Raw genomic sequence first — 13,483 nt, 5'->3', positions numbered from 1 at the left:
TCTCAAGCAGCCTTTGCAGAAGCCCCCAGGGTAGGAACTGAGGCTTCTAGCCAGCAGCCGGGGAAGCGAGCTGACTTAGAAGCAGGTCCTTATCCCAGTCAAGACATCAGATGACCTCATCCCTGGCCAATTGCACCTCAGGGCTCCTGAGCTAGAATCACCCGGCCAAGCCACTCCTAAATTCATAAACTCAATAAATTACGAGATAGTAAATGCTTATTGTGTTAAATCTTTAAGTTTTGAGGTAATTTATTATGTGGCAATAGATAACTAATAGAGGCATCAAACTTTTGTCCACTGCATTGCAGACAGAAGACAATGAAATGATAACCTCAACATTTTTGAGAAAAATGAAATGAACCGACAATGTCTTCCCAGTTAACTTATCTTTCATGCACAAGAAGGAAAGTCTCAGGGGAAAACGGGTTCAGAGCTATGACACCTTAAAAGATTCTGCAAGGAATTTGTGTAGATAACAGAGAAATAAATAAAAACGCAAAGAAACTTGAGAAATACCATCAAATGTAGAAAATGAAGGGGAAAGAGTCAGGAAGCATAAAATTACATGTCAGAAATATTACATAGGTCAGTTGGACAAGAAACGTGAATGGTTTAAACTCTCCTGTTAAAGATAAACATTCCTGAGTTGGGTCAAAAAATGAAACCTATCCCAATGAGGTTTAAGAGCGTCACACTTTAAACATGTCAGATGGTACAAAGACGTGGGGAGAGGTGGATGCAAATAAAAAGATAGGGGCAGTGTTAAGACAGGTAGAATTTAAGACGGAAGAATGAAGGATGGGGCCAAGGAACAGATAAAGGCTGCAGACTAGTTATAAATCTTTATTTACTAAATTTCATAAAATGAAATTGTATAAAGCAAAATCTGAAAATCTGAATAAAAAACGAACAAGCTGAAATCACGGTAGAAGATTGACTCATCTTTGTAAGTCATTGACAGATCACATAAACAAAAAACAGAGAATCTGAATGTCATGTTTTATAAATCTTTGATAGCAACAAATATGGCATATATATTTTTTAAACATAAAGGATTTGGATAATAATAAAACACATACATATTATATATTTATGTCTTTGAAACCTACAAGTAGGGAATACATATTCTTTAAAAATGTTTACAAAATTTGACCTTAGAGTAAGCCACAAAGAAAGCTTAAATTTAGTTTTTTTAAAAAATTGGAAATGATATGGACAAATTCTCTGAGTTACAGTGTAAAACCAATCACTAATAAGGCACAGACAAAAAAATATCAAAGCACTTGGAAATTAAAAACTCTCTCTTGTAAAAACTACACAGGAATTTGTGACAATGAGTATGTTACATATGAAAACAACCATGAGAAGGCCAAAGCTCTAATCAGAGGAAAATATATAGCTTTAGATACTTTATGTTATAAAATAAGAATTTAGTGACAAGTTAGGCATACAGTTGACATAACTAGGGACAAAGAAAATTAACAATCTCAGGAGAGAGAGAGAGAGAGAGAGAGAGAGAGAGCGCGCAATTGATTTAAAAAAAAGTAGAATAAATATATTTCAGAGCTGATTCTTTTAAAAGGCCAACAAAATAGGAAAAAATTTGTTAGCAAGACTAATCAATAAGTACAACTACAGAAATATTTAAATTTAAGAATAAATAAAATAATACAATATATGAGGACAGTTTTGGTGGCTGTTTGTTTTTAAGAGCACACACCACATGCAGCTCTAGGCTAATAAATGTGAAAGACCATTTTCTGGGACAAGTCTTGAGAAGAGGTGAGGAACTCTGCCCTGGAAGGAATGGACACACCGGGAGGAAATACATCCCCAGACAGCGCTTAAATGAGTTCTTTTGCATCTTCTAGGACAAACATATCTGCTATTTAACCTGCTTTAGAACATAAAACTATAAACTTCCTTCAATTCATTTTCAAACTTGGGAAAACCTGAGACCAAAACTTGACAAAAGAAATCCCTATAAGGAGCTCTACAGATAAATCTCACTTCTGAATATAAATGCAAAAATCCTAACTAATATTAGAAAATAAAATCCAGTAGCATATTAAGGACCACTCTACCAGAACAAAGATTTAGTTAAAAATACAATGATGCAACACTAGGGAATATATTAATGTAAGTCACATTAATAGAAAATCATGTTACGTTTTTAAAAAATATATATTTTATTGACTTTTTACAGAGAGGAAGGGAGAGGGATAGAGAGTTAGAAACATCGATGAGAGAGAAACATCAATCAGCTGCCTCCTGCACATCCCCTACTGGGGATGTGCCTGCAACCAAGGTACATGTTCCTTGACTGGAATCGAACCCGGGACCCTTGAGTCCGCAGGCCAATGCTCTATCCACTGAGCCAAATTGGTTAGGGCACATGTTACTGTTTTAATAGAACCCCCAAATGTCCATTTTTGATTAAAAAAAAAAAAAAAAAAGACAAGGCAAAGCCTCAGAAATTTAGGAGTTGGATTATAGAGGATATACATTTCAAATTAAGACCCAATATTCTATTTTACACAAAAATGAAAATAAAGGTTCTTTTCTTTGTGGGTCACAGACCTCTTTAAGACTCTGGACAATTTCACCTGACACAAATGCACAGATATACATATGTCAGAAATTACATCCTTTATGACTTCTGGGAGTCCATCCCTGTACCTGATCCTGGATTAAAAATTCCTGCACTCAAAGAATGCTCATGAGGGTACCAATAAAGAAAAAGACAAAGAGTGTTCATCTCACTCTATGAATTCAGTGTTGTGTTGGAAGCCAATGCAATAAGATGGGGAGGAAAAAGCCAAAGTATAAATCTTAGAAAGGAAGAGATGGAAACTGTCCTTTTAAAGATGGGACTGTCTACCAAGAAACCCAATGAAATCAACTGAACCAAGTTTAGGAGAGAGAGAAAAAGCAGGGAGGGGAGGGAAATGCAGTGAAGCAGTTACATATGTATACACCTATATATACACACATACAAAAAGCTATAGATTTTCTTCCATTAGCAGCAACTAATTACATAAAGTAATGGAAGAAATACTATTTAAACTAACTAACTAACTAACAACAACAACAAAAAACACCCATAAATTCAAGGAATAAATTTAACAGGAATCTATTTTTAGAATGCGTAAGACTTATGGAAAAACTAAAAAATATTCTAAGGAACACGATGAAGAGACAAATCTTGTTTTGGGATAAAAAACACAAGTGCCCATCAATAGATGAATGGATTAAAAAATGGTGGTATATTTACACAATGGAATACTATGCAGTTGTAAAAAGAAGGATCTCTTACTCTTTGAGATAGTACGGAGGGACCTGGAGAGTACTATGCTATGTGAAATAAGCCAGTCAGAGAAAGACAAGTATCACATGATCGCACTTATATGTGGAATCTAATGAAGAGAAAAACAGATCCAGAGACATTGAAACATGCTACAGACTGATGTATTTTAGAAGGGGGGAGCAGGAAGAGATTAAACAAATAACTTCTATGCATAGCCCATGGACAAACAATAGAGCAGGAAAGACCTGGGGAGAGGGGGGGAGCAGGGTAGAGAGGGTCAACTTGGAAAAAACAGGGACATTTGTAATATTTTCAAAAATAAAGTAAAAAAAAAAAAAGAATATCAGTTATTTCTAACTAAATTTAAAATTGAATGAAAAATTGATTAAAATTATCAAGAAAAGTTTTTGCCTTTTTGTTGGTATATGTAGACAAAATATATCTAAGATTCACCTGGAAGCATAAGTAAAAGTAGCTCAGAAACATAAAAAATAAAGGGTGATGAGAAAACATGTTATCAAGTACAAATGATACAATAACATTAAGCATTTGTGGTTTTGGTGCTGGAATGGAGCAACAGACCACACAGCAATGGACATAGCAACATACACAAATTGAGAAAACGAGATGGTGGCAGGGCTGGGACAAGGGCTCGCAATGTGAGTAGAAATAAAGGTAATCTTACCTCACACAGGGAACCCAAATAAATCCCTGGAGAAGTAACTGAGTGAAAACATGGACCAAAAAGTCCTTGAAGAAAACAGAAAGGATGAAATGACAATGAAATATCTTCTGTGGTTACTCTCCATCAGACACTATGCTACATTATTTATTTTTTATTTATTTTTGTTAATCCTCACCAGAAGATATTTTTCCATTGATTTTTAAAAAAAGAGAGAGTAGAAAGGAGGGGGAAGAGGCAGAGATGGAGAGGAACATGGATGTGAGAGACACACATCGATTGGTTGCCTCCTTCACACACCTCCACCAGGACCAGGGATGGAGCCTGCAACCCAGGTATGTGTCCTTGACAGGGAATCGAACCCGGGAATCTTCATCCACTGAGCCAAACTGGCCAGGGCTATGCTACATCATTTAGCACTTAACAACAGTCCTCGGATATAGGTACTATTATAATACCATTTCATAGCCAAGGAAACTGAGAGTAAGTGTAAGTAACTTGTCCAAGGTGTTCAGCTAATAGCTGAGGTCCGAATCCAGTAGGGGCTTTACTATGGATTCAACAGAAATGAAAAGGGTTGTAAGAGAGTATTATAAGTAACTGTATGCCAACAAATCAAGTAGCCTAGATAAAATGGACAAATTCTGAAAAACACAAAACCTCTAAAGACCAAACCATGAAGAAATAGGTATTCTAAGCTGATCTATAAGTAGTAAGGATGTTGAGTCAGTAATTGAAAATCTCCTGACAAAGAAAAGCCCTGGACATGATGGCTTCACTGGTGAATTCTACCAAACATTTAAAGAAAAACTAACACCAATACTCCTCAAACTTTCCCCTTTCAATTCACCAAACTTCAATTGAAGAGGAGGGAATACTCCCTAAGTCATCCTAGGAGGCCAACATTACCCTCCTTGTACTAAAGTCAGACAAAGACACTACAAGAAAAGAAAACTACAAACCAGTATCCCTTGTGAACATTGGTACTAAAATCCTCAACAAAATATCAGCAAACAGAATTCAGCAGGATATTAAGAGTGTTAAACACCATGACCAAGTGGGATTTATTTCTGGAATGCAAGGATGGTTCAACGTATAACAATCTATCAATGTAATACATCACATTAACAGAATGAAGGAAAAAAAAACCCTCATAATCATCTCAATTGACACAGAAAAAAACTTGTGATAAAATTCAACACCCTTTTATGACAAAAACACTCAACAAACTAAAAATAGAAGGAAACTACCTCAGTGTAAGAAAAGCCATAAATGAAAATTCCATAACAAACATACTCAATGGTGAGAGACTGAAAGCTTTTCCTCTATGATCAGGAACAAGGCAAAGATGCCCACTTTTGTCACTTCTACTCAACATAGTATTAGAAGTCCTACCCCAAGCAATTAGGCAAGAAAAAGAAATAAAAAGCATTCAAATTGCAAGGATGAGATAAAATAATCTGTTTACAGATGTTATGATCTTATTTGTAGAAAACCCTAAAGATCTCAGAAAAAGAAACTTGGACTAAATAAATTCAGCAAAGTAACAGGATACAAAGTTAACACTCAATAATCAGTTGCAGTTTTGTGCACTAACAATAAACAATGCAAAAAGCAAATTAAGAAAACAATTCCATTTACATTAGCATCAAAAGAATAAAATACTTAGGAATTACCTTTACCCAGGAGGTGAAATACTTATTCACTGAAAACTATAAAACATTCCTGAGAGACATAGATAAATGGAAAGATATTCCATGTTCATGGATTAGAAGACTTAATATTAAGATGTCAATACTAACTAAGTGATTTAAAGATTTAATACAATCTTTACCAAAATGTCAATGTTGATTTTTACAGAAATAGAAAAATCCATTCTAAAATTCATAAGGAATTGCAAGACTTCAAATAGCACAAACAATCCTAAAAGACAAGAACAATGCTGAAGAACTCATACTTTCTGATTTCAAAACTTACTATAAAGCTATGATAATCAAAATAGTGTGGTAATGGCATAAAGACAGATAACAGACCAATGGAACAGAATAGAGAGTCCAGAAATTACATATACATATATATATATATATAGTGAAATGATTTTCAGCTGGGAAAACTGGATATCCATATGCAAACGAATGAAGTTGGAATCTTACCTAACACCATACATAAAAATGAACTCAAAATGGCCCGGGCCTAATGTAAAATCTATAACAATTTAGAAGAAAACATAGGGCAAAATCTTCACAACATTCGATTTGGCAATGATTTCTAGGATATGACACAAAGAGCACAAGCAACTAAAAAGATAGACAAATTGGACTTCATAAAAATAAAAAAAAATTGTGACTCAAAAAGCAACCTACAAAATAGGAAATAATATTTGCAAATCATTTTTCTGATAAGGGATTAGTATCCATAATATATAGAGAACTAAAAATCAATGACAAAAAACCCAAACAACACAATTCAAAAATGGGCTAAGGACTTAAAATAGACATTTCTTAAAAAAAGAATTATAAATGGCCAATAAGCACACAAAAAGATGCTCAACATTACTAATTAGGGAAATGCAAATCAAAATTATGAGATGCCACATCACACTCATTAGGATGGCTACTATTAAAAAACCCCAGAAAATAAAAAGTGTTGAGGAGAATTCAGAGAAACTGGAATTGTTTGGTGGGAATGTAAAACGGTAGAGCTATTGTAGAAAACAGTATGGTGGTTCCTTAAAAAAATAAAAGTGGATTTACCATATGATCCAGCAATTCCACTTCTGGGTATAATTCCACTCAAAAGAATTCAGAGCAGGGTCTCAAAGAGATATTTGTACACCCATATTCATAGCAGCACTATGCACAATGGGTAAAACATGGAAGCAATGTAAGTGTCCATTGATGGATGAATGGATAAATATAATATGGTATATACATACAATGAAATATTCAGCCTTAAAAGGGAAGGAGATTCTGACACACGCTACAGCATGGATAAACCTTAAGGAAATTATACTAATAAAACAAGCCAGTCACAAAAAGACAAATACTGTAAGATTCCAATCACATGAGATACTTAGTATCATAGAGCCAGGAGGTAGAATGGTGGTTTCCAGGGCCTGGGGGGAGAATGGGAAGTTAAGTGTTTCATGGGGACAGATTTCAGTTTTGTGAAATGAAAAGAATTGTGGAGATCCATGTGGTGATGGGCACAACAATATGAATGTACTTAATACCACTGAACTATACACTGAGTGGCCAGATTATTATGATCTCTGAACACATAATAATCTGGCCACTCAGTGTATATCCTATATAATAAAAGGCTAATATGCAAATTGTCCCCTCGACCAGGAGTTCGACCAGCAGGTAGGCCGGCCAACCGCCCATGTCCCCTCCCCTTGGCTAGGCTGGCAGGACCCCACCCATGCACGAATTCATGCACCAGGCCTCTAATATATCCTATCTAATAAAAGAGTATTATGCAAATTGACCATCACTCCAACACACAAGATGGCTGCCCCAATGTGGTCAAAGATGGCTGCCCCCATGTGGATACAAGATGGCCAGCAGGGGAGGGCAGTTGGGAGGGACCAGGCCTGCAAGGGAGGGCAGTTGGGGGCGATCAAGCCTACAGGGGAGGGCAGTTGGGAGGGACCAGGCCTGCAAGGGAGGGCAGTTGGGTGCGATCAAGCCTACAGGGGAGGGCAGTTAGGGGTGACCAGGCCAGCAGAGGAGGGAAGTTGGGGGCAACCGGGCCTGCAGGGAAGGGCAGTTCGGGGGGACCCAGGCCTGCAGGGGAGAGCTGTTGGGGGCGACCAGGCCTGCAGGGGAGGGCAGTTAGGGGCAAACAGGCTGGCAGGGGAGCAGTTAGGCATCAATCAGGCTGGCAGGGGAGTAGTTAGGGGGTGATCAGGCTGGCAGGCAGAAGCGGTTAGGGGCAATCAGGAAGGCAGGCAAGTGAGCAGTTGGGAGCCAGCAGTCCTGGATTGTGAGAGGGATGTCCGACTGCCCGTTTAGGCTGGGATCGGGCCTAAACGGGCAGTCGGACATCCCTCGAGGGGTCCCAGATTGGAGAGGGTGCAGACTGGGCTGAGGAACACCCTCCCCCCCCACCCCCTGTGCATGAATTTCGTGCACCGGGCTTCTAGTATATATATATATATATATATATATATATATATATATATATACACACACACACACACACACACACACACACACACTGAGTGGCCAGATATATTATGTGTTCAGAGATCATAATAATCTGGCCAATCAGTGTACAGACACTTACAATGGTTAAGATAGTGCATTTTATGTTATGTGTATTTTACCACAATTTTTAAAAACTGGAGGGAAAAAGTTCTTCCATATTAGTAAAAATAAGCACTCATGAGACAAATGGGAAAATCGTAACCTGGCAAGTAACAACAAACAGTCAGTGATCAAAAGCGTTGAACCACACAAAAACCAAGAACTCACACAAACCAGCAAGACGCCATTCCTCATCCATGAAACTGGCAAATAAGAAAAGAGACCGCAACACGGCACATCGTCTGCCCTGGTGACGGACACCCGGGTGCTTCTCCACGTCTCTGGTGGGCATCTGACAGCCGCCTTGAAAGCCTCGACACCTTTCAGAAGTTCTGGCTCAGACCCTGCTCTACCGGGAGTGGGGGCCCCTCACAGCGGGGGTCCCCGCCCTCCGCCTGCGCATCCCAGTGTCTGCAATGCGCCACCACGAGGCTGACCCGCCGGTGTGGCGTGGGCGTTGACATGTTTTAGGTCCTGGCGGGTCTGTGGAGGATGTTGCTTTATGATATGGCTTGAAACCAACGTGTGCCCCTCCGCCCGGGCCTGTTCACTGAGCTGATGAACCCTGCTTTGTATAAATGTGCAGAAGGAGCCACAAGAGAGACTGGGTACCCATTGAAATGGGCTGTGTTTAAAACAATCCTAAGAGCTCGTTTCTCCCGCCAGCATTATAGTCTTTTGTGGCTGTAAACATGACCTACCTACACCCCATGCACCTGGAGACCCCTAAGCAGCCCCGCAGGGAAAAGGGCAAGTACTATTAACCCTGACCTCATTCTGCAGAAGAGAAACCCGAGGCTGTGGAGGAGCTTAGGCGCGGCTCCCTCCACAACAGAGCAGACCCGCTGGCTGGCAGTGCAGAGTCGCTATTGGGCGTGGGCGTGCGCTGCCCAGTGCAGGGGCCTGCGCCCCACCCGACCAGGTGGTCCAGGGGACCACGCCCGACTTGGCACCTGGACGTTGCCTTCCCCGTGGCTTCCACTGCAGACGAGCCCCACAATTGCCCCGACCAGCTGTGGTCTTCCCGGGGATCCCAGGTCACTTTCTTTTTTTTTTATTTTTATTTTTTTTTATTGATTTTTCACAGAGAGGAAGGGAGAGGGATAGAGAGCTAGAAACATCGATGAGAGAGAGACATCGACCAGCTGCCTCCTGCACACCCCCCACCGGGGATGTGCCTGCAACCAATGTACATGCCCTTGACCGGAATCGAACCCGGGACCTTCCAGTCCGCAGGCCGACGCTCTATCCACTGAGCCAAACCGGTTTCGGCTCCCAGGTCACTTTCAACAGCACAGCATGGCAGCTTAAAGCTGCCAGAGAGGCCCAGAGGCCTAGGAAACCCATGTCCAGCCCAGGGGACACACCTGGGCCCCGGGTGTCCAGCCCCACTCTCCTTTCTCCGAATGACTGAGGCCAGGCAGACGACTTCCCTCCTGGAGCCCTACATGCCTGTCCCCCGCCTCCTGGCCGTGGATGTTAAGCACATGTAAGATGGCCTCTTGGTCAGAACGGTATGAAAAGGAAAAAACGAGGGAAATCTGTGGGTCCCCAGCCTCCTCCTTTTTGGGCGTCCATCGAAACGTGCAGTTCCCCTCCGCTGGGAAAGCGGCTTAGACCAGGGGTGTGGGCGCGGGAGCCTGCAGTCTCTTTTCTGGGTACAGGGGCCATACAGCGGGTGGGCACTGGGCGGAGAGGGGGGAAGACCAGAGCCGCCACATCCTGCGGTTTTGTGTTGTTACTATGTAACAGGGGTCAGTAGGCCTCTCAGAAGTTGACCCCCCCCCCCCATGCCCTGAGGGTGCTGGGCTCCTGGAGTTCTGCTGGATGGGTGGGGTGAGGAGTGCTGGGTGGGGCAGGGCCCGCCCGCATGGGAAGCCACCAAGGTGAGACCAGCTGGGCTCCCACCTCACTCCCTGCTGCGACCACTCAGCCCCCTGCTTGTCTCCCCGGCAGACTTTGAGGGAGGAGGCAGGGGTGTAGAGGGCACCTCCAGCCTCAGAGAATGGGGGGAAGGCTGGGTTGTTGCTGATAGTGACTTGTCCCCACTCCCCTCCTTGTTTCTACCCTTGGGGTATCTAAGAACCCCTCCTCCCCTGTTTCTCCCCCTCCCCCGCCCCCCCAGATCATTCTATCCTGGCCATTCTTTCCAGGAGGAGTGCCCTCTCCCTCAGCCCAGGGGAGAGGGGCCAGCACCCCTGGAGACCCTGTGCCCAGTCCCACATCAAAGGGGAAGTCTCCCCAGGGGTGACGGGAGCCTGAATCCCTCTGAAGGGGTCCTCCAGGCCACAGATAACCAGAGGTGCCAGGGCCCCGCATGGGTCTGACTGCGGACAGCCCCTCCGGCTACTTAACTTGTGGAGGGAGCGGGTGAGGCCCGGACAGACAGCCCGAACTGCAGCATCTTACTTGGCAGGGAACCAGGACTAGGGAGGAAGCCCCATTCCCAACTCTGTCCCAGGAGAGGCCAAAGTGGGGGCAGTACACAACTCGGCACCCCCTGCCCCCCTGCCGAGGCAGCTAAGGCGTGGACGTGAGGAGCTGTGATCCAAGGTCCAGTGGTTGAAATGGGGCCGCGAAGGGGGGCCCTTACCGCGGGGAGAGCTGTCGGGGCGCGGCCCGGGAGAGCCCACTCGGGGCGCCCGCGGACCGGGTCCTCCGCGTCCCGCACTGTCCTGTCCCGTCCCGTCCAGCAGGACTTGCCAACCAGCGGGACGCGGCTCCCGGCGGGCTGCCCGGGCTCCGGGCTCCGGGCTCCGGGCTCCGGGGCCGGACCACAGGTCCCCACTTAGTGGGTCCCGGCCCCAGGGTCGAGGGGCGCTTACCTGACCCCGAGCGCGCGGGGCGCCCTCGCTGTGCACGTCCGAGGATCGGGTCCCGACCGCGGAGAGCCGCGCCGAGTGGGCAGGAGGGAGGGGACGCGGGAGGGGCCGCCGTCTTTATACCACCCCGCCCCCTCCCAGCCCGCCCCCCGAAGCGCGGCCACGGGGAGGCGCTGCGGCCCCGCGGATGGGCTGGTGGGGGGACGGGCGGGCGGGCGGGCAGGGGGACAAAAGGGAGAATCCGGGAGGCCAAAGGGAGTGGGAGCGGGAGAGCCACCCCCAGCCCAGACGCGGGGAGGGTGGGGCGCTGCACCTCTCCAGAAACAGTCGTGGGCGCAGTCAGAGGCCCTCCCCGCGTCCGCCCCGCTGCCCCCGCCCCACTTCCCTGCCGTTCACTGGGGGTTGGGGGGTGGGGACCACACCCAGCACCGAGGGCCAAGGAGGGGAGACCAGCACTCCCCCTCGAAGAAGCTGCGTCCCCCAGCTCAATCCCCTGCCTCTCACCGCCCCCCCCTCAGCGTTCCTCAGCTCAGTGCCCCCTGCTCAGTGCCCTCTGCTCAGTGCCCTCTGCTCAATGTTCCCTGATCAGTGCCCCCTGCTCAGTGCCCTCTGCTCAATGTTCCCTGATCAGTGCCCCCTGCTCAGTGTTCCCTGATCAGTGCCCCCTGCTCAGTGTTCCCTGCTCAGTGTCCCCTGCTCAGTGCCCCCTGCTCAGTGCCCTCTGCTCAGTGCCCCCTGCTCAATGTTCCCTGATCAGTGCCCCCTGCTCAGTGTTCCCTGCTCAGTGCCCCCTGCTCAGTGTTCCCTGCTCAGTGCCCCCTGCTCAGTGCTCCCTGCTCAGTGCCCCCTGCTCAATGTTCCCTGATCAGTGCCCCCTGCTCAGTGCCCCCTGCTCAGTGCCCTCTGCTCAGTGCCCCCTGCTCAGTGCCCCCTGCTCAGTGCCCCCTGCTCAGTGCCCCCTGATCAGTGTCTCCAGCTCAGTGCCCCCTGCTCAGTGTCCCCTGATCAGTGTCTCCAGCTCAGTGCCCCCTGCTCAGTGTCCTCTGTTCAGTGTTCCCTGCTCAGTGCCCCCTGCTCAGTGCCCCCTGCTCAGTGCCCTCTGCTCAGTGCCCCCTGCTCAGTGCCCCCTGCTCAGTGTTCCCTGCTCAGTGCCCCCTGCTCAGTGTGCCCTGCTCAGTGCTCCCTGCTCAGTGCCCCCTGCTCAGTGCCCTCTGCTCAGTGCCCCCTGCTCAGTGCCCCCTGCTCAGTGCCCTCTGCTCAGTGCCCCCTGCTCAGTGGCCCCTGCTCAGTGCCCTCTGCTCAGTGCTCCCTGCTCAGTGCCCCCTGCTCAGTGTCCCCTGCTCAGTGTCCCCAGCTCAGTGCCCCCTGCTCAGTGCGCCCTGCTCAGTGCCCCCTGCTCAGTGTCCCCTGCTCAGTGCCCCCAGCTCAGTGCCCCCTGCTCAGTGTTCCCTGATCAGTGTCTCCAGCTCAGTGCCCCCTGCTCAGTGTCCCCTGATCAGTGTCTCCAGTTCAGTGCCTCCTGCTCAGTGTCCCCTGATCAGGCACAGTGGGTTCCAGCCTTTCTCCTGGGACAGCTCCCGCAAGGCCACCAGTCAGAGCACGTGCCCTTGGTGGGCTCAGCCCTGCGCAGAGGGTGACAGAGGCGGGTTAGAGGGCAGGGCTGGCTGGGAGAGGCCAGGGCAGCCAGGACAGCTAAAGCCTCAGGTGCGTTGGGTGGGGAGTGAGGACCCTCTTCCTTGCAAAAACCCCCACAGGTACCCTTGGCGCTGGACTCCGAGGCCACTGTGATGTCCTACCTGTGAGGATCTGGAGAGCAGTATGGCAAGGCTGTGGGGGAGCGGGAGGCCCCCAGGACCAGGGCTTCTCTTTGAGATGGGATGTTGGCAGGACTGGGGGCGAGGTGCCTGGGCTATGGGACAGGGCCACATCTCCGCCATCCTTGGGGGAGCGGCAACACCATGCAGCTCCAGCCTCAGATGAGCAGCCTTGCAAATCTCTGATTGAGTCCCGCCCCAAAGGAGAGAGACCCCAGAGCTTCCTGGTCACCTGTGTGTGCCCTGGCGGCGGGAAGGGGTGGGGGGATGTCCTTGCATGTACACCCTCTGATCTTCCTGAACACCTTCCATTTGGGCTCTGATTCTCAGCACCCCACTTCCCATCTCCTGGCCAGATAGTAAGGTGCCAAAGGCAGGGGTCTGTGGAGGCAACTGTGTTCTTAGTGAGCCCTGCAGTAGTGGCAGTTCAAGCAGAGGGGGAGCGACTTCCTGGGTGAGGAGGGACAGGCCGCCCCTGCAGCCCCAGGACAGGACGCCCTGCTCTGATGTCCAAAGTCCTGCAAGTTTGTCCTGACCCCAGCACACGG

The 13,483-nt window shown here is 47.0% G+C and overlaps 1 protein-coding gene across 2 annotated transcripts in view; it reads right to left on the bottom strand.

The window, feature by feature from the left end:
* Positions 1-11,199, bottom strand: part of COL6A2 (collagen type VI alpha 2 chain) — a 29,885-nt gene extending 18,686 nt beyond the window's left edge. For both annotated transcript variants that reach the window (XM_008145643.3, XM_008145644.3), the window contains exon 1: positions 11,125-11,199. The gene's annotated coding sequence lies outside the window, so the exon portion shown is untranslated. The remainder of the gene's footprint in view (positions 1-11,124) is intronic.
* Positions 11,200-13,483: the final 2,284 nt, after the last annotated feature.

The sequence above is a fragment of the Eptesicus fuscus genome, chromosome 3, assembly GCF_027574615.1.
Source record: "Eptesicus fuscus isolate TK198812 chromosome 3, DD_ASM_mEF_20220401, whole genome shotgun sequence".
Lineage (NCBI taxonomy): Eukaryota > Metazoa > Chordata > Mammalia > Chiroptera > Vespertilionidae > Eptesicus > Eptesicus fuscus.
The sequence above is the reverse complement of the archived record's forward strand: the minus strand, read 5'-3'. Positions and strand labels throughout refer to the sequence as shown.